The sequence below is a fragment of the Aethalodelphis obliquidens genome, unplaced genomic scaffold (assembly GCF_003676395.1).
Source record: "Aethalodelphis obliquidens isolate GAN/ISIS:26980383/991018 unplaced genomic scaffold, ASM367639v1 scaffold4, whole genome shotgun sequence".
In the NCBI taxonomy this organism is placed as follows: domain Eukaryota; kingdom Metazoa; phylum Chordata; class Mammalia; order Artiodactyla; family Delphinidae; genus Aethalodelphis; species Aethalodelphis obliquidens.
In genome coordinates, this window is record NW_020837948.1 from 15,482,189 (window position 1) to 15,504,452 (window position 22,264).

A 22,264-nucleotide genomic window follows, 5' to 3' on the forward strand; every position below is an offset into this window, starting at 1 on the left:
TAGTCTTCTCAACAAATGATGCTGGACCAACTGGACACACATGTGCCAAAAAAAAAAAAAAATCAATGTAGACACAGACCTCACACATACCACAAAAATGAACTGAAAATGGATCAGAGACCTAAATGTAAAAAGCAAAAGTACAAAATTTCTAGAAGAAAACATGGGAGAAAATCTAGATGACCTTGGGTATGGCTATGACATTTTATATACAACACCAAAAACATGATCCATGAAAGAGACAGTTAATAAGCTTTGCAAAAGACAATGTCAAGGAAATTCCATGGTGGGCCAGTGGAGAGGACTCTGCACTCTCTGCAAGGGCCCGGGTTCAATTCCTGATCAGGGAACTAAAATCTGTGCAGCACAGCAAAAAAAAAAAAGAAAAAAGACAACGTCAAGAGAATGAGAAAAGAAACCACATACTAGAAGAAAGTATTTGTAAAGGACACAACTGATACAGGGCTGTCATCCAAAATATACAAAAAAAATCCTCAAAACTCAACACTAAGAAAAAAAAGTTTTAAATTGACCAAAACCTTAACAGACATCTGAAGATATACAGATGGCCAATAAGCATATGAAACGATGTTCCACATCATATGCCATGAGGACAATGGATATTAAAATGAGATATCACTTCCTGCCTATTAGAATGGCCAAAATCCAGAACACTGATACCACCAAATGCTGGCAAGTATGTGGAAAAACAGAACTTTCATTCATTGCCGGTATAAATGCAAAATGGTACAGATAATTTGGAAGGCAGTTTGGTGGTTTCTTACAAAGTTAAACATACTCTTACCACATGATCCAGCAACTGTGCTCCTTGATACTTATGCAAATGAGATAAAAACTTATGTCCATACCAAAGCCTGCCCATGAATGTTTATAGCAGCTTTATTTATAATTTCCTAAACTTGGAAGCAATCAAGATGCTCTTCAGTAGGTGAGTGGATAAATAAACTGTGGTACACCCAGACAATGGAATATTATTCATCTCTAAAAAGAAATGAACTATCAAGCCATGAAAACACATGGAAGAATCTTAAATGAATATTACTAAGTAAAAAAGCCAATTTGAAAGGCTACATACAGCAGAACTCCAACTATGTGACATTCTGAAAAAGGCAAAACTGTGGGGACAGTAAAATGTTCAGTGGTTGCTGGGGGAAAGAGCACAGAGGGTTTTTAAGGCAGTGAAACTATTCTGCATAATACTATAATGGTAGATGCATGTCATTATACATTTATCCAAACCCAAAGAATGTATGACACCAGAAACTAACCCTGATGTAAACTATGAACTTTGGGTGATAGTGATGTGCCAATGTAGGTTTATCAGCTGCAACAAATGTCCTACTTTTATGTGAAATATTCATAGTTGGAGAGGCTGTTAATGTGTGGGGCATGGGCTTCATGGAAAATCTCTGTACTTTCCGCTCACTTTTTCTGTTTCTAAAACCTCTGTAAAAAATGAATTCTATATTAAAGGAGGGAAAAGTCAATAGAAACAGACGCCAAGAAGGCCTAGAGGTTGGAACTAGTAGAAAGGGGCTTAACAGCTATTATTGTCAAAGAGTTAAAAGTAAAAGATAGACATATTAAGTGAACAGATGGGAAATATCAGCAGAAAATGAAAACTATAAAAAAAGAAATAAATGGATGTGAAATTAACTAAATGGGTTTAACCGAAGATTAGAGACCACATATTGAAGAGTCAATAAACTTTGACTCTGAGAAAATTATGATTGGGAATATGCAAAGTGTGATGGAAAACATCAACCTTCAAATTTAAGAATCTCATCAAGCTACAAAAAGAATAAAAAACAAAATGAGACATAGGCACATCATATTTTTTTATCTTTTAAGATAAAGTGTTAAAATCCAAAAAGATAAGACACATTACTTGCAATATAATACACAAATGAATGCTATTTGTCACCAAAACAGAGGTCAGAAGACAGTGTAGTAACACTGAAGTGCTGAAAAAAAGAAAATTTGTCAACTCAGAAATGTACATATAGCAAAAATAACCTTCAAAAATAAAGGTAAAACAAAGACAACTGTAAAATGAAAGCTGAGGGAGTTTCTCACCAGTAGAGCTAAACTATAAGAAAAGTTAAAGGAACCTCTTCAGGCTGAAGAGAAATGATGCCAGGTTGATATTCAGATCCACAGGAAGGAATGAAGAGCACTGGAAATGGTAACTATATAGGAAAATATAAAAGATACTCTCTTTTTTCCTCTTTGAATTGTATTAAAGGCACCTGTTTGAAACAAATAATAATATTGTACTGTGAGAGGTCATAATAGATTTAGAATTAAAATATATGTCATCGTTTGCACAATGGATGGGTGTAAACACCATTATGCAACTGTAAGAGTCTTACTTTTTTAAGTAAAAGAGTATAATTGTAAGTAGATTATAATAATTATGCATATGTTAATCCTGAAAGCAACCAATAAAAACTTAGAAGTATGGCTAAAAAGTTAATAGAGGAAATGAAATAATACAACAGAAAAGGAGAGACAGAGAATTTAAAAAAAGAAAATACAGATGTAACAACCAAATAGCAAGATGACAGATTTAAAATCAAATATATCAAGATGTGGTACATATATACAATGGAATATTACTCAACCATAAAAAAGAAGGAAATAATGCCATCTGCAACAACATGGATGGACCTACAGATTATCATACCAAGTGAAGTAAGTCAAAGACAAATATCATATGGTATCACTTATGTGTGGAATCTAAAAAAAATGATACAAGTGAACTTATTTACAAAACAGAAACAGACTCACACACTTCAAAAACAAATTTATGGTTACCAAAGAGAAAAGGTGAGGTAGGGATAAATTAGGAATTTGAGATTAATATATACACACTACTATGTATAAAATAATCAACAAGGACCTACTATATAGCACAGGGAACTCTACTCATTATTCTGTAATAACCTATATGGGAAAAGAATCTGAAAAAGAATGGATATATGTATATGTATAACTGAATCACTTTTCTGTATACCTGAAACACAACACTGTAAATCAACTATAATATAAAATTAAAACTAAACTGAAAAAAATCAAACAATAATTACATTAAATGTAACTGAACTAAACATTCTATTTAAATACAGAGGTTATCAAAATGGATAAAAAGTCAACAAGACCCCCTATATTCTATTCATAAGAAATATTCTTTAAATATAAAGACAGTTATTAAATAAAATTATGAAAAACATATTCCATGCAAATAGGAAACATAAGAAAGCTAGTGTGACTAGATTTTAGCATTGATTAAGTAGACTTCAAAACAAAGAGTATTATTAGAGATAAAGAAGAGTATTTCACATATTAATATGTGAGTAATAATCAATATTTCACCGATATAGGAATATCAATATATCAAGAAAACATAATAAATCCAAACACATATGCACCTAATAACAGAGATTCAAACTACATGAAGCAAAGAATGAAAGAACTAAAAAGAAACACAAAAATTTCACAACTATAGCTGGAGATTTAAAACCACTCTATCAAGTAATGATGAGAAAAATAATCAGAAAGTGTGTAGAAGATATAAAAGATATGAACAACACTATCAGCTAATTTAACTTAATTGACATTGATATAACACGACACCCAACAACATCTTTTCAAGTGCACATGATAGATTCACTAGGTTAAACCACATGCTGGGCATAAAAAGTCCAATAAACATCATTTGAAATCTTGTAGCATATGATCAACAATGTGGAAGTATATTAGAAAATAACAGTAGCAATATGATTTCTAGAAAAGTCCCAAATATTTGGAAATTAAGATACATATTTCTAAATAACCAATGGGTCAATGAAGAAATCACAAGAAAAATTAGAATATATTTTGAAGTGAATAATGAAAATATTATATATCAATTTGTGGGATGCAGCTGAAATAGAGCTTTGAATAAAATTTATAGTTTTAAAAAGAGGAAAAATTTAAAATAATGACCTACCTTAAGAAAGAAAAAGAATAGCAAATTAAAGCTAATGTAAGCAGAAGAACAAAAATAAGGTGAAGAGCAGAAATCAATGAAATAAACAGAAAATTAACAAAGCCAAAATTGGTTCTTTGAAATGACTAATAAAATGATAGTCCTCTAGAAAAACTGATTAAAAAAAACAAAAACACATAATACCAATGTTTAGATGATAAAGATACCTCATAAGATCCAGCATATATTAAAAGGAAAAAATTACAGTAAGTGCTAATTTATGCATTGGACTAGTTCCTTGTAAAAGCAACTTACCAAAACTAACCCAGAAGGAATTGAAAATATGAGTATTTCTATATCTATTAAATTTGTATCTTCCCACAAAGAAAATTCACTAAGATGGTTTCACTGGTGAGTTCTATCAAACATTTTAAATAAGAAATAATACCAATAATACACACAATCTTTCAAAAAATCACGGCAAGAATATGCCAGTACTAGTTTGATACCAAAATCAGAGGCATTTGATTTTGTAAGGAAAGGAAACTACAGACCAAACTACCTCACGAACAAAAGACAAAAATCCTTAATATTAGCAAATTCAATTCAGCACCATATAAAAAGGATAATAAACCATGAGCTAGTAAAGTTTATCCCAGGAATGCAATTTGCCGGGGTTTGTTTTTGTTTTTGTCTGTTTTTTGGGGGGAGGAATAAAGAGGTGATATTACCATAGTAAAAATCTGAAAGGTTAAATAAGCCCAGTGACAGACACAGTATGTGAAAATGGGCAGTCTTAGACTGTTGGTGGGAATATAAATTGGTAAATCTTTTCTAGGAAATAGTTTTGCAAAATATATCCAACAACAAAATAGTGATCAGTAATGAACCACTTACTATATGATGCATCAGACACTGGGCACTACATTACCTGCTCTGCATCCATGTCATTTCATTCTCACAACAAACTTAAAATACTGGTTTATTATCCTCCCTATTTTAAAAATGACAAAACTGAGATGGAGAATTAAGGATTTTACTAAATAAATACAGATTAAGTGAAAGAATTGATATTCAAACCCAGGCAGAGTGATTCCAGAGCCTATGATCTTCATTAATTATATATTTATAACCTACCTCAACATTTGAATGCATGCAGTCTTCAACCCAGTGACAGAAATGCTAAAAAAAAAAAAAAAAAAGAGAGATGTTAAAACATAACTGAAAAAGGGATGAGGTATGCACAAAGATATTGATTTAAACATTATATATAATAGTGAAATTTTGAAAACAACTTATATGTCCATCAGCCTAGAATTGGTTACATAAATTTGGTTGATATATACATTGTAATATTACACAGCTTTTTTTTCTTTTTCTTTTTAATTTATTTATTTTTGGCTACGTTGGGTCTTCGTTGCTGAGTGTGGGCTTTCTCTAGTTGTGGCGAGCAGGGGCTACTCTTTGTTGCGGTGTGCAGTCTTCTCATTGCAGTGGCTTCTCTTGTTGCGGAGCATGGGCTTTAAGCCCCCGGGCTTCGGTAGTTGTGGCTCGCAGGCTCTAGAGCGCAGGCTCAGTAGTTGAGGTGCATGGGCTTAGTTGCTCCGCGGCCCGTGGGATCTTCTGGGACCACGGCTCGAACCCATGTCCCCTGCATTGGCAGGCGGATTCTTAACCACTGCACCACCAGGGAAGCCCCTACACAGCTTTTTAAATGATGGTATAGATATTTACTGAAAAATATATCCATAACATATTATTTCTTAAAAAAACAAGTTAGAAAGTTTATTATGATCTCATTTATATGAAATTTCAGACCAATAGTATAAGGTGTATATATGCATGGTGAGATAATTGCAAACATAGTCACCAAAATTTCATTAGCATAAATATAGGAGATTAACTCTCTTTGACATTTTTGAATTGTTTTAAATTTTTACAACATATTTTTAATGAAAGCCTGTAAGCATGAAACTTGGAAAAGTTCATAGCACAGCTTGTGTTGCCAATTTTTAAAAATCTCTCTAACCTTCAGATTCTTCATTTATAAAATAGAGATAGTAACACGTAACACATACTCCTCTTTTGAGGAATAAATTACATATCTATATAAAGTGCTAATACAGTGTTTCGTAAATAGTAAACCAATTTGCCTGGAAAAGCTTTTCACACATCCTAGTCAAATTTCCAAATAAAACTTGAACAGCTAGCTACGTTTATAAAAACTTCCAGCATCCTAGAATCAGACACAAAGGTCAAGTAAAGGAGATACTGGCTCAGCTATTTCTTGCCCAGTAGGAGTAAGATCTCCACATGCAGATCAAAATATACAAAAGGAAGGGTACATTACACCTGCTCTGAAACAGTAGGGTGGGCTGCTGCCACTGAGGAACAACTCTGACAAGTATTTGGTTCACCTGTTCCCATAGGTCTATTATAGCTGAGCAATCAGCGTTCCTGTATACTGTAAGTCACCTAAAATACCCACATCACAAGTATGCAAAATAATGAAACTTCCAGAGTATGCAAATTTAGCAATTTTAACAGCACCAGCAGATCCTATTCTTCAGTAACCTGATGCAGTGTGAGAAGACAACACAACCATAAAAGAGAGACATTCAGGCAGTGCCTAAATGGATTAGGAGCAGTGGCAGAGCTACACTGGTCTCTCTCTTTAGTCAAAAACTCTCATTAAAATAAATGAGCCTGCTCATTTGCGAAGGAAAAAGAAAAGGTTTGGGGCATCGAGCTGGAAGAGCAGTTCAAATCCTGCTCATCAAAAGGAACAGAAATCCTTATCCTCCAACATCCACAGTTGCAGATCAGATTCAACCCATCTCTCCTTAACGTTCTTATTAAATGTATTCTGTCCCTCTGTGTTCAGGCTCATCTTTTCCATTCTGAAACATGATTTTCCTTTTCATGTATGAAATAATTAAATTTGTCTACCTTTGACTAACGCCAAACTGAGCTGAAAGCAGAGAATAAAGATTTTGGTGATTGTGGTCAACGAGTAAATTTAAAATTCTCATACGCTGAACGTTCCGGCTGTCTGTTGCTCTTCCTTTATTTCCAATTCCAAAGCTCCCGGTACTGCTTTTATGATCTGGTGCACTGCCGAGCACCACCTAAGATCTGCTTGCAATGTAAGAACATGTGGAGAAATTATGTGTTTTTGTCACACCCTATTAAATGGTATTCAAAACACAATGCCCCAGAAACTAAATTGATTGTAGGTTTTATAACCCTTTTCAGGGTAATGGAAACAATTCAGGACCATGAAAGAAAGCATAGCTAGTGCAGCTGTGGGAATCTCAGACTGCTCAGCTCAGCAGTCCTGTCTTGGCTTTGGTAGTTAAAGTTCAGTTGGATTCCATTCTTCTGGATCTTTGACAGATCATTCCGCATTAAAAGCTACAAAGTTTTCCACATTTCTGATAAAATAAGTATTTCTTTTGACTGATTCTGAATTGTGTTTGACTCTGGAAAATGTCCACAGGTATAAAGACAGTTGCAAACCACTATGATATTATTACATGTGTAACGTTTTTCTGCTCTTTTTATGTTCCCAGCTCCAGAGTTATGGTCAAAGCTCAAAAAACAAGAATTATCGAGTTAAAGGAAACACTACTTTTACATTCCTCTAGGTCTCACACCGGTGTGACTCTTTCAGCTGTGGATATAAGGAACTACTTAAGCTGCAAGCCCATGATTCAGAGGCAATGGAATCACAGGGCTGGTTTAATGTTTTAAAAACAAAAAGAAGCTTGTTCTCTCTCTGGGTGACCAGTAACCCCCAACTCCTGAGCAGCCTGGCAAGGCAATGCCTTGATCCCGTCACCTATCATAAATGATCACTCACTCAGTCATTACCTGCACTGTATGCTGCTCCATCAGAAAAACATCTGTGAACATTATTTGACAAATTGATTGCTAAATGAGCCATTAGCTGAAGGGGCTTTCAGATTGCCTCTAGGAAGCCAAGTGAGGCTGCAGAAGAAAAATGCTTACAGATGCAAAGCAGTAATTACAAAGGGAGAAAGAACCCTTGTTATCAGTGCTCCCGGGAGGGTGAGGGGACCAGTGTGGGAAAGGGGGTGGAGAGGTGGCCATAAACCACATCCTGCAAGAAAATCCACCTTGTCTAAAGGAAGCTGTTTATTAGAAGCAGTAGTAAAACTGCTTAATTCCTCCCAGTGCCTCAAGGGAGAAATCTAAGCCTTTGTGAACTGAAGGAGAGAGAAATGTAGCCAGTGGTGTGCTTGTCAAGAAGAGAGAGCTAGGAAAACAACGTTAGTCATTTTACCAGCCCTGCTTGCCAAGAGCTGACAGGTGTGCAGTTTCCTATTGTTCTGACAGGCAGCCAGATACCACAGTTTAGTATTCATCCTCTCCTCCCGTGTTCAGGAGAAAACAGCTGTCTCCCTGGCTCAGGATACAAGGAGTGGAGAGAGAGTCTGGAGAGACAGAGGGAGATGGCTTCTTCTCCATTAGCATAAGGGGCAAGGCTTTGTTTGATTCAACACTGAAAACACATGGTCTTCCTGAGAAATGCATTCCATATGAGTAGTTTCCTCACAGTGGCTCCAAAAATAGTCTATGCACAATATATTGAAACTTAAAAGTAAATAAACGCAGAAAGATGCCTCGGTTAAATTATGTCAGACCAATAAGAAGTCATCACACACAACAGCCCTTAAGGAAATGCCTTTTATAAATTCTGCGGGTTTCATATTGCTGACAGATGTTTGTGATTTAAAAAATATATAATAATCCTTGACAAAAGAAAGCAAGTTATTCTGATCCAAAATGATGTGTTTTCCTGTCTGGCATGGAATGGAGGCTATTTCAGTGCCAAATTCCCTCGAGAAGAGAAGGAAAAGCCCACAGGACTTAAGGAGTGCCAGATGCAGTAGCTGGGAGACTTTCAGACTGCAGTACTAAGTTTCCTTTCGGGGTGAGGTATTAAAGGCTCATGGTAACTGGATGATGCCGTGTCACTTGGTACACTCCCGTGACAGTCATAAGAACCAGACATCTGTGCTGAATCCAGGGCTCTCTGGATTGAAAAGTTGGTGAATACCAATAAAATCTATGCCGCTGATATTTACAAGGGAGAAAATGCGTCCATAACAACAATACATGAAACTTGAGAAATGCTGGCTCTCTCCCAAAGCCCAGGTATTTTTCTAATAAAATAAGCCATGAACTTCAAACAACTCTAAACTCATGACATTAGGATACAATCACAGACATAACCCCTTAGGCTTACACTGTAACACACTAACCCAATCCTGTAATAATAGCATAAGCCAGAGGGGTTGAATTACCCACCAAACCAAGCCAATTTCAAGTTAAGAGCAGAGGGTCTTCCATCCGAGAGCCTACCTTAGGAGCAACAAAGTTTAATCCACTTACTTCCTTTACCAAACCGAGACATTACAATTCACATGCCTGATAAATGTATTCTTATGATTTCACCTACTTTTTTCCGTGTTCCGTGAGAGAGCGGAGGCTGGTCCTTCCACCGTTCACACAGAAAGGGCTCAACTGGCTCTTTCTAGCATTGTTTTCCAAGTCAATAAAGCACCAGGTGAGATGAGGAGAAAGGAGAAGGGATGAAGGATGAGGGGCAGCACAAGCAAATCTTTTCCTGTTGTTGAAATAACTTTCTAGGCCCAAGATGGAGCGGCTTCTGCCCGGGGTGCCGCGTCAGCAAACACTTCTCTGTACTTGTAAACGCTTCCCGCGACCGGAAACGCAGTGTATGCCTTCAGCCAATCCCCAAACGCCAAGCCAACTCTGGGCGTTCTCACCTCAAACAAGGTTGACTACGTGGTCCCAGCCAATCAGATATTTTCTGTCTCTTCCTTATTTTATATTCCTTATCCTGTAAAAGTTTTCTCCTTTCCTCTCCATTTTGCAGGTCTCTGAAAAAAGATTGTCCACTTCATGAAGTGTTAAATAAAAATTTTTGTATCACCTAAATTGTCTTCCTTAATCTTTTTTTTTTTTTTAACCACGGTAGAATGTTAAGTTATTCTATGTCTGCCTTGAATCTTCGGGGGCATTCTTTGTTTTCCTGATGTAAAGGGAAAGAAAATCTTTCTACATAATGTTTTCTCAGATGGAATTATTAGATTAGTTAAGAGAATGTAAATTATGAAAAGAAATAAATTGGGATAATTGCTAAATAAGCCATTGAATTTTATGTAATACTCTTTCAAATGGAAGCATTTACATGCTTTAAAACATTATCAGACATTTCTGCTCTGGGCCAACGTGGAATAACAGGGACCAGATACCCTCTGTTACAATTAAATACAAAATGGAGATTGGACTTGAAAATTCCCGGAGCAGACAAAACCATTTAATCCATGTAAGCAAAACTAAACCTATCTTATTGCATGAACATAAGTGAAACTTAGGTTATTTTTATAAATGTCTCTGACAATCATAAAATAAATTTAAGTCATCTTCCTAAAAATGATTCGAGGTAATCACTTTTAACTTATCCCCTGCTGTTTGGAAACCCTCGTCGTAATAACCAATCATTGGAAAGGGTAAACAGCTTCCTCATTTTCACTTTATAAACCATCCTGTTACTTCAAGCCCCTGAGCTTCATATCAGTCTTTGATTTGAAGGCTCCCAATTTACGAACTTTTCTTATATGGACAATACATTCTTACTAAATACTATTTATTGATTTGGTGGGTTTAATTTTGCTATTCCTGTATTTTTACAGTTTTTGGCCTCAGAAGGAGGACCTGAAGGAAACTCCCAACGATTCTGAGGCCAGTCAGCAACCAGGTGTCAGTACCCAAAGAGCCCATTGACTCACTGCTTTCTCACAGACCCTGGAGTTGGAGGCTGTCTTAGATCTGAGCTCCACTGTCTTTGTGGGGTTTTTTTTGGGGGGGGCGTGAAGGGGGGTTGTATTGCATTTTTATTTATTTATTTATTTTAACATCTTTGTTGGAGTATAATTGCTTTACAATGGTGGGTTAAGTTTCTGCTGTATAACAAAATGAGTCAGCTATAGGTTATACATATATCCCCATTTCCCCTCCCTTTTGAGTCTCCCTCCCATCCTCCCTACCCCACCTCTCTAGGCAGTCACAAAACACCAAGCTGATCTCCCTCACAAAACACCGAGCTGATCTCCCTGTGCTATGCAGCTGCTTCCCACTAGGTATCTATTTTACATTTCATAATGTATATATGTCAGTGCCACTCTCTCACTTCATCCCAGCTTACCCTTCCCCCTCCCCGTATTCTCAAGTCCATTCTCTATGTCAGCGTCTTTATTGTATCTTGCCCTACATTCTTCAAAACCATTTTTTTATACACTCCATATATATGTGTTAGCATATGGTATTTGTTTTTCTCTTTCTGACTTATTTCACTCTGTATGACAGACTCTAGGTCCATCCACCTTCACTACAAATAACTCAATTTCATTTCTTTTTATGGCTAAGTAATAGTCCATTTTATACATGTGCCACATCTTCTTTATCCATTCATCTGTCATTGGACACTTAGGTTGCTTCCCTGTCCTGGCTATTGTAAATAGAGCTACAATGATCATTGTGGTACATGTCTCTTTTTGAATTATGGTTTTCTCAAGGGTATATGCCAAGTAGTGGGAGAGCTGGGTTGTATGGTAGTTCTATTTTTAGTTTTTTAAGGAACCTCCATACTGTTCTCAATAGTGGCTGTATCAATTTACATTCCCACCAAGAGTGCAAGAGGGTTCCCTTTTCTCCACACCCTCTCCAGCATTTATTGTTTGTAGATTTTTTGATGATAGCCATTCTGACTGGTGTGAGGTGATATCTCATTGTAGTTTTTCTTTTTTCTTTTTTTTGCGGTACGTGGGCCTCTCACTGTTGTGGCCTCTCCTATTGTGGAGCACAGGCTACGGACGCGCAGGCTCAGTAGCCATGGCGCACAGGCCCAGCCGCTCCGTGGCATGTGGGATCTTCCTGGACCGGGGCACGAACCCGTGTCCCCTGCATCGGCAGGTGGACTCTCAACCACTGCGCCACCAGGGAAGCCCTCTCATGGTAGTTTTGATTTGCATTTATCTAATGATTAGTGATATTAACCATCCTTAAATGTATTTGTTGGCAATTGGTTTATCTTCTTTGGAGAAATGTCTATTTAGATCTTCTGCCCATTTTTGGATTGGGTTGTTTGTCTTCTTGATATTGAGCTGCATGAGCTGTTTGTATATCTTGAAGATTAATCCTTTGTCAGTTGCTTAGTTTGCAAATATTTTCTCCCATTCTGAGGATTGTCTTTTCGTCTTGTTTATGGTTTGCTTTGCTGTGCAAAAGCTTTTAAGTTTCATTAGGTCCCGTTTATTTATTTTTGTTTTTATTTCCATTTCTCTAGGAGGTGGCTCAAAAAGGATCTTGCTGTGATTTATATCATAGAGTGTTCTGCCTATGTTTTCCTCTAAGAGATTCATAGTGTCTGGCCTTGCATTTAGGTCTTTAATCCATTTTGAGTTTATGTTTGTGTATGGTGTTAGGGAGTGTTCTAATTTCATTCTTTTACATGTAGCTGTCCAGTTTTCCCAGCACCACTTACTGAAGAGGCTGTCTTTTCTCCATTGAATATTCTTGCCTCTTTTATGAAAGATAAGGTTACCATACGGGCGTGGATTTATCTCTAGGCTTTCTATCCTGTTCCATTGATCTATATTTCTGTTTTTGTGCCAGTACCATACTGTCGTGATTATTGTAGCTTTGTAGTATAGTCTAAAGCCTGGGGCCTGATTCCTCCAGCTCTGTTTTTTTCCTCAAGCTTGCTTTGGCTATTGGGGGTCTTTTGTGTTTCCATACAAATTGTGAAATTTTATGTTCTAGTTCTGTGAAAAATGACATTGGTAGTTTGATAGGGATTGCATTGAATGTGTAGATTGCTTTGGGTAGTAGAGTCATTTTCACAATGTTGATTCTGCCAATCCAAGAATATGGTGTATCTCTCCATCTGTTTGTATCATCTTTAATTTCTTTCATCAGGGTCTTATAGTTTTCTGCATACAGGTCTTTTGTCTCCTTAGGTAGGTTTATTCCTAGGTATTTTATTCTTTTTGTTGCAATGGTAAATGGGAGTGTTTCCTTAATTTCTCTTTCAGAGTTTTCATCCTTAGCATATAGGAATGCAAGAGATTTCTGTGCATTAATTTTGTATCCTGCTACTTTACCAAATTCATTGATTACCTCTAGTAGTTTTCTGGTAGCATCTTTAGGATTCTCTGTGTATTATACCATGTTATCTGCAAACAGTGACAACTTTACTTCTTCTTTTCCAATCTGGATTCCTTTTATTTCTTTCTCTTCTCTGATTGCTGTGGCTAAAACTTCCAAAACTATGTTGAATAATAGTGGTAATAGTGGACAACCTTGTCTTGTTCCTGATCTTAGTGGAAATGGTTTCAGTTTTTCACCTTTGACAATGATGTTGGCTGTGGGTTTGTCATACATGGCCTTTATTATGTTGAGGTGAGTTCCCTCTATGCCTACTTTCTGGAGAGTTTTTTTTAAATGGGTGTTGAATTTTGTCAAGAGCTTTTTCTGCATCTATTGAGATGATCATATGGTTTTCTTCCTTCAATTTGTTAATATGGTGTATCACATTGATTGATTTCTGTATATTGAAGAATCCTTGCATTCCTGGGATAAACCCCATTTGATCATGGTGTATCATCCTCTTAATGTGTTGCTGGATTATGTGTGCTAGTATTTTGTTGAGGATTTTTGCATCTATGTTCATCAGTGATATTGGCCTGTAATTTTCTTTTTTTATGACATCTTTGTCTGGTTTTGGCATCAGGGTGATGGTGGCTTCATAGAATGAGTTTGGGAGTGTTCCTCCCTCTGCTATATTTTGGAAGAGTTTGAGAATGACAGGTGTTAGCTCTTCTCTAAATGTTTGATAGAATTCGCCTGTGAAGCCATCTGGTGCTGGGTTTTTGTTTGTTGGAAGATTTTTAATCACAGTCTCAATTTCAGTGCTTGTGATTGGTCTGTTTACACTTTCAATTTCTTTCTGGTTCAGTCTTGGAAGGTTGTGCTTTTCTAAGAATTTGTCCATTTCTTCCAGGGTTTCCTTTTTTTTTTTTTTTTTTTTTGCGGTACACGGGCCTCTCCCTGTTGCGGCCTCTCCCGTTGCAGAGCACAGTCTCCAGATGTGCAGGCTCAGCGGCCATGGCTCATGGGCCCAGCCGCTCCACAGCATGTGGGATCTTCCCGGACCAGGGCACGAACTCGTGTCCCCTGCATCGGCAGGCAGACTCTCAACCACTGCGCCACCAGGGAAGCCCAGAGTTTCCATTTTATTGGCATACAGTTGCCTGTAGTAATCTCTCATGAACCTTTGTATTTCTGCAGTGTCAGTTGTTACTTCTCCTTTTTCATTTCTAATTCTGTTGATTTGAGTCTTCTCACTTTTTTATTGATAAGTCTGGCTAATGGTTTATCAATCTTGTTTATCTTCTCAAAGAACCAGCTTTTAGTTTTATTGATCTTTGCTATTATTTCCTTCATTTCTTTTTCATTTATTTCTGATCTGATCTTTATGATTTCTTTCCTTCTGCTAACTCTGGCAGTTTTTTGTTCTTCTTTCTCTAATTGCTTTAGGTGTATGGTTAGGTTGTTTATTTGAGATTTTTCTTGTTTCTTCAGGTATGATTGTACTGCTATAAACTGCGCTCTTAGAACTGCTGTTGCTGCATCCCCATAGGTTTTGGGTCATCATGTTTTCATTGTCATTTGTTTCTATGTATTTTTTGATTTCCTCTTGGATGTCTTCAGTGATCTCTTGGTTATTTAGTAGTGTATTGTTTAGCCTCCATATGTTTGTATTTTTTACAGTTTTTTTTCCTGTAATTGATATCTAGTCTTATAGAATTGTGTTTGGAAAAGATACTTGATAAGGTTTCAACTTTCTTAAATTTACCAAGGCTTGATTTGTGACCCAAGATATGACCTATTCTGGAGAATGTTCCATGAGCACTTGAGAAGAAAGTGTATTCTGTTGTTTTTGGATGGAATGTCCTATAATATCAATTAAGTCCGTCTTGTTTAATGTGTCATTTAAAGCTTGTGTTTCCTTATTTATTTTCATTTTGGATGATCTGTCCATTGGTGAAAGTGGGGTGTTAAAGTCCCCTACTATGATTGTGCTACTGTTGACTTCCCCTTTTATGGCTGTTAGCATTTTCCTTATGTATTGAGGTGCTCCTATGTTGGGTGCATAAATACTTACAATTGTTATGTCTTCTTCTTGGATTGATCCCTTGATCATTATGTAGTGTCCTTCTTTGTCTCTTGTAATTGTCTTTCTTTTAAAGTCTATTTTATCTGATAGGAGAATTGCTACTCCGGCGTTCTTTTGATTTCCATTTGCATGGAATATCTTTTTCCATCCTCTCACTTTCCATCTGAAGGTGTCCCTAAGTCTGAAGTAGGTCTCTTGTAGACAGCATATATATGGGTCTTGTTTCTGTATCCATTCAACCAGTCTATGTCTTTTGGTTGGAGGATTTAATCCATTTACATTTAAGGTAATTATCGATATGTATGTTCCTATTACCATTGTCTTAATTGTTTTGGGTTTGTTTTTGTAGGTCTTTTCCTTCTCTTGTGTTTCCTGCCTAGAGAAGTTCCTTTAGCATTTGTTGTAACAGTGGTTTGGTGGTGCTGAATTCTGTTAGCTTTTGCTTGTCTGTAAAGTTTGTAATTTCTCCATCAAATATGAATGAGATCCTTGCTGGGTAGAGTAATCTTGGTTGTACGTTTTTCTCTTTCATCACTTTAAATATGTCCTGCCACTCCCTTCTGGCTTGCAGAGTTTCTGCCAAAAAATCAGCTGTTAACCTTATGGGGATTCCCTTGTATATTATTTGTTGCTTTTCCCTTGCTGCTTTTAATATTTTTCCTTTGTATTTAATTTTTGATAGTTTGATTAATATGTGTCTTGGTGTGTTTCTCTTTGGATTGGACTCCCTGTGCCTCCTGGACTTGATTGACTATTTCGTTTCCATATTAGACAAGCTTTCAACTATAACCTCTTCAAATATTTTCTCAGTCCCTTTCTTTTTCTCTTCTTCTTCTGGGACCCCTATAATTCGAATGTTGGTGCACTTAATGTTGTCCCAGAGGTCTCTGAGACTGTCTTCAATTCTTTTCATTCTTTTTTCTTTTTCTGCTCTGCGGCAGTTATTTATAGTATTTTACCTTCCGGGTCACTTATCCGATCTTCTGCTTCAGTTATTCTGCTATTGATTCCTTCTAGAGAATTTTTAATTTCATTTATTGTGTTGTTCATCATTGTTTGTTTGCTCTTTAGTTCTTCTAGGTCCTTGTTAAACGTTTCTTTTACTTTCTCCATTCTATTTCCAAGATTTTGGATCATCTTTTCTATCATTACTCTGAATTCTTTTTCAGGTAGACAGCCTATTTCCTCTTCATTTGTTTGGTCTGGTGGGTTTTTACCTTGCTCCTTCATCTGCTGCATATTTCCCTGTCTTATTTTGCTTAACTTACTGTGTTTGTGATCTCCTCTTCACCGGCTGCAGGTTTGTAGTTCCCACTGCTTTTGGTGTCTGCCCCCAGTGGGTAAGGTTGGTTCAGTGGCTTGTGTAGTCTTCCTGGTGGAGGGTTCTGTTGCCTGTGTTCTGGTGGATTAGGTTGGATCTTGTCTTTTTGGTGGGTAGGACCATGTCCAGTGTTGTGTTTTCGTGTGTCTGTGACCTTATTATGATTTTAGGCAGCCTCTCTGCTAATGCGTGGGGTTTTGTTCCTGTCTTGCTAGTTGTTTGGCATGGGGTATCCAGCACTGTAGCTTCCTGGTTGTTGAGTGGAGCTGTGTCTTAGTGTTGAGACAGAGATCTCTGGAAGATCTCTCACTGACTGATATTACGAGGGGCTGGGGGCTCTCTGGTGGACCAGTGTCCTGAACTTGGCTCTCCCACCTCAGAGACTCAGTCCTGACACCTGGCTGGAGCACCAAGACACTGTCAGCCACATGGCTCAGAAGAAAAGGGTGAAAAGAAAAAAAATGAAAGCAAGAAAAAAATAATAAAATAACGTTATTAAAATAAAAAAATATTATTAAAATAAAATAATTAAACAGTAACTTAAAAAAAAAGAGAGGGAGCAACCAACCAATAAAGAAATCAACCAATATAACAAGAACTAAAAACTATACTAAAAAAAGAAAGACAGAACCTTAGGACAAATGATAAAAACAAACCTATACAGACAAAATCACACAAAGAAGCATACACATACACACTCACAAAAAGGAAAAAGAAAAAATATATATATATATATAAAGGAAGAGAGTATCCAAATCAATAAACAAATCTACCAGTGATAATAAGCTCTAAATACTAAACTAAGATAAACATAAAACTAGAAACAAATTAGACAGAGAAAGCAAACCCCTAGTCTACAGTTGCTCCCAAAGTCCACCACCTCAATTTTGGGATGATTCGTTGTCTATTCATATATTCCACAGATGCAGGGTACATCAAGGTGATTGTGGAGATTTAATCCGCTGCTCCTGAGGCTCACGGAGAAATTTCCCTTTCTCTTCTTTGTTCACACAGCTCTTGGGGTTCAGCTTTGGACTTGGCCCCATCTTTGCATGTAGGTCACCCTCTGGCATCTGTTCTTCACCCAGACAGGAGGGGGTTAAAGGAGAGGCTGATTCGGGGGCTCTGGTTCACTCATGCCAGTGGGGAGGAAGGGGTACAGAATGTGGGGCGAGCCTGAGGTGGCAGAGGCCAGCGTGATGTTGCAATAGCCTGAGGCGTGCCATGTGTTCTCCCAGGGAAGTTGTCCCTGGGTCCTGGGACCCTGGCAGTGGCGGGCTGCACAGACCCCCCAGGTGGGGAGGTGTGGACTGTGACCTGTGCTTGCACACAAGATTCTTGGTGGCTGCAGCAGGAGCGTTAGCGTTTCATGCCCGTCTCTGGTGTCTACGCTGATAGCCATGGCTCGCGACCGTCTCTGTAGCTCGTTTATGCAGTGCTCTGAATCCCCTCTCCTCGCACACCCCAGAACAATGGTCTATTGACTCTTAGGCAGTTCCAGGCTTTTTCCCAGACTCCCTCCCAGCTAGCTGTGGCACACTAGCCCCCTTCAGGCTGTGTTCACACAGCCAACCCCAGTCCTCCCCCTGGGATCCTACCTCTGAAGCTGAAGCCTCAACTCCCAGCCTCCACCCGCCATGGCAGGTGATCAGACAAGTCTCTCGGGCTGGTGAGTGCTGGTTGGCACAGATCCTCTGTGTGGGAATCTCTCCGCTTTGCCCTCTGCACACCTGTGGCTGCGCTCTCCTCTGTGGCTCTGAAGCTTCCCCCCCTCCTGCCCATCCCCCATCTCCACCAGTGAAGGGGCTTCCTAGTGTGTGAAAACCTTTTCTCCTTCACAGCTCCCTCCCAGAGGTGCAGGTCCCATCCCTATTCTTTTGTCTCTGTTTTTCCTTTTTTCTTTTGCCCTACCCAGGTACATGGGGAGTTTCTTGCCTTTTGGGAAGTCTGAGGTCTTCTGCCAGCATTCAGTAGGTGTTCTGTAGGAGTTGTTCCACATGTAGATGTATTTTTGATGTATTTGTGGGTAGGGAGTGATCTCCATATCTTACTCCTCCACCATCTTGAAGGTCCTCTCTGTCTCTGTGTTTTGAGCTCTCTGACTTTATTGTAAATTCCCACATTTTGTTTGGTGATACTTCTTGGTAAGTCATCCTATTCTGTTGAAAAGAGGAGAAAACATGTGATGTTGGGAACAGCTGTTGGAAAACTGGGCCCCTCATAGTTAAGACGTGTTAGGGAATTCTAAAGGCAAAATGGGTTCCACCTGGTCAAAAACTCTTTCTCCACCTCCCTCCAAAACTCCTGCTTCCTATAGGTATAGCCACTAAGGACCAAGATATTGTGTTTTCTTGGAAAATGGGTAAACTTTTGGATCATTTGGAATTGCAGCGGCCACTTTGGGGAAACTTTGACTTAGATAAACCTACCTTAAGGAGCACCCATGAAAAGAGAAGATCTTAAACTCCTCGGTCACAATGGAATGCCTTATTTGATTGGTATACAGATGCTTCCAAAAGAAAAATGACACCAAACATAGCTTATCTAAAAGAAGTGTGCCTGAGGTCTTGGACCCCACTGTATCAGTTAACCAGATAGTTTACATTAAAATGTGAAGACCTCTTTCTCTGGGCTTGAGGCCCTAGGCCATTCTATATCAGTTTGACCTGGGGGTGTGGGAGGGAGGAATGGGGGCAGGAGGACAAAGTAGCTAAGGTAAGTCACACAGGTGCTACATGCCTATGTGATTGACCCCCAGTAAAATACCTGGACACCAAGGCCTAGGTGAACTTCCCCATTTAGCAACACTTCACACATGTTGTCACACATCATTGCTGGGAGAATCAAGCATGTCCCTATGCAACGCCACTAGCAGCGGACACCTGGAAGCTTGTATCTTGTTTCTCCTGGACATCATCCATGTGCTTTTCCCCTTTGCTGATTTTGATCTGTATCTTTTCTCTGTAATACATCACAACTATGAGTATAACAGCCTTTCTGAGTCCTGTGAGTCCTAGTGAGTCATCAAGCATGAGGTTGGTCCTGAGACTCCAAACTTTTGGAGGTCCATAGCCCTCCAAAAGTTTGTTCTTTAATTGGTTACTCATTCTTTAGAAAATAATTTACTCAAAGAAACAACAATACAGAGTGGTTGAGTTTTCAGGAGAAAAAAAAAACATTTAAATCATCATGAAGTAGAAATTAATTTAGCATGCACTTATTTTTTGAACTGATCCACTTGCCTTTTACCACTTATGTTCTTACACTTCTTACACTTTGTTCCCTAAAAAAAAAATATGTTTTGGCTACACCAGGGATTAACAGTGCAATGTTGGCAAGCTGGTCTGGGGCCCTAAGCTCCTTTTTTTAATCTTCTTTACAACATGATTTCTTTGGGAAAATAAATCCTGTAACAGAGAGGGAGAAAGGAATACAACAGGTCAAAGAACACTTACCTCCACGCACCTCCTCCCATTACAAATCTAGTAACTATTAGCCACCCAGAATCCATCAAAAAATAACTCTCTCACTTTTGGAGGAGGACTCTGATGCCACCCATTAAGGCTGCTGACCACCACATATTAGCCTGCCCGACATCAAAGATGATCAGCCAGCAAGAAATAGAACTGTTTCTCCACATCCTTCTTCTTCATGCCTCCAAAACATACTCCTTGCTTCCCAGTTCCAGGTGGGCCTAGGTCAGTCATTTCTATGTGTAGGTCAGATATGTGAAACTCAGATTTACTTTGAAATGCATGTCAAGCTAAACTTAATTTCAAAATATATATACAATGCACAGCAAAGGAAACCATAAACAAGACAAAAAGACAATCCTCAGAATGGGAGAAAATATTTGCAAATGAGGCAACGGACAAAGGATTAATCTTCAAAATATACAAGCAGCTCATACAGCTCAATATCAAAAAAACAAACAACCTAATCAAATAATGGGCAGAAGACCTAAACAGACATTTCTCCAAAGAAGACATACAGATGGCCAACAAACACATGAAAGGATGCTCAACACCACTGATTATTAGAGAAATGCAAATCAAAACTACAATGAGGTATCACCTCACACTGGTCAGAATGGCCATCATCAAAAAATCTACAAGCAATAAATGCTGGAGAGGGTGTGGAGAAAAGGGAACCCTCTTGCACTGTTGGTGGGAATGTAAATTGATACAGCCACTATGGAAAACAGTATGGAGGTTCCTTAAAAAACTAAAAATAAAATTACCATATGACCCAACAATCTCACTACTGGGCATATACCCAGAGAAAACCATATTCAAAAAAACACATGCACCCCAGTGTTCATAGCAGCACTATTTACAATAGCCAGGACATGGAAGCAACCTAAATGTCCATCAACAGAGGAATGGATAAAGAAGATGTAGTACATATATACAATGGACTATTAATCAGCCATAAAAAAGGAACGAAATTGGGTCATTTGTAGAGACATGGATGGACCTAGAGAATGTAATAGACAGTGAAGGAAGTCAGAAAGAGAAAAGCAAATATCGTACAATAACACATATATGTGGAATCTAGAAAAATGGTATAGATGATCTTATTTGCAAAGCAGAAATAGAGACACAGACATAGAGAACAAATGTATGGATACGAAGAGGGAAAGGGGAGGGGGAGGGAGGAATTGGGAGACTGGGATTGACACATATACATTATTGATACTATGTATAAAACAGACAACTGATGGGAACATACTGTATAGCACAGGGAACTCTACCTAATGCACTGTGGTAACCTAAATGGGAGGGAAGTCCAAAAGGGAGGGGATATCTGTATGTGTATGGCTGATTTATTTCGTTGTGCAGTGGAGGCTAACACAACATTACAAAGCAACCATACTCCAATAAAAATTAATAAAAAAATTTTAAAAAAATATATATAATGGAATATTATTCATCCATAAAAAAGAATGAAATGCCATTTGCAGCAACATAGATAGACCTAGAGATTATCATACGAAGTGAAGTAAGTCAAACAGAGAAAGATAAATATCATATGATATCACTCATATGTGGAATCTGATTTTTAAAAATGATACAAATGTACTTATTTATAAAACAGATTCACAGACTTCAAAATAAAACTTATGGTTACCAAAGGGGAAACACGGCGGGGAGAGATAAATTAGGAGCTTGGGATTAACATACACACACTACTATATATAAAATACTAAATATAAAGTAACCAACAAGGACCTACTGCATAGCACAGGGAATTCTCCTCAATATTCTGTAATAACCTATATGGGAAAAGAATCTGAAAAACAGTGAATATATGTATATGTATAATTGAATCACTTTGCTGTACACCTGAAACTAACATAACATTGTAAATCAACTATACTCCAATAAAATTTAAATATTTATATAGTACATATACATTCCCTCTGAGGGTTTTTCTTGCAATTAATTCACAATGCTGAAGAAAAGTGAAGTCCACGTCGAGCTTTTGAGGCATGCCAAGTTCTGAAGTTTCCCTTTCATTCTCCTCCAGCATTATCACTCAGGATCCGTAAGAGTTCATACCCTAGTCAATTAAAGATATTTTTCATACTATCTCCCCATGAAATGCTTATTACTCCATTATCCTCTAATGGAAGCAGAGATTGGATTGATGTGCTTTGGAG

At 37.9% G+C, this 22,264-nt stretch overlaps 1 long non-coding RNA gene across 1 annotated transcript; it reads right to left on the reverse strand.

Moving 5' to 3' along the window:
* Positions 1–200: 200 nt before the first annotated feature.
* Positions 201–20,803, reverse strand: LOC113613609 (uncharacterized). The gene is made up of 3 exons (XR_003430307.1): positions 20,789–20,803; positions 20,677–20,682; positions 201–357 (listed from the first exon to the last, which is right to left on the reverse strand). It is a non-coding gene; the product is annotated as an uncharacterized LOC113613609 (long non-coding RNA).
* Between the last annotated feature and the right edge of the window lie 1,461 nt (positions 20,804–22,264).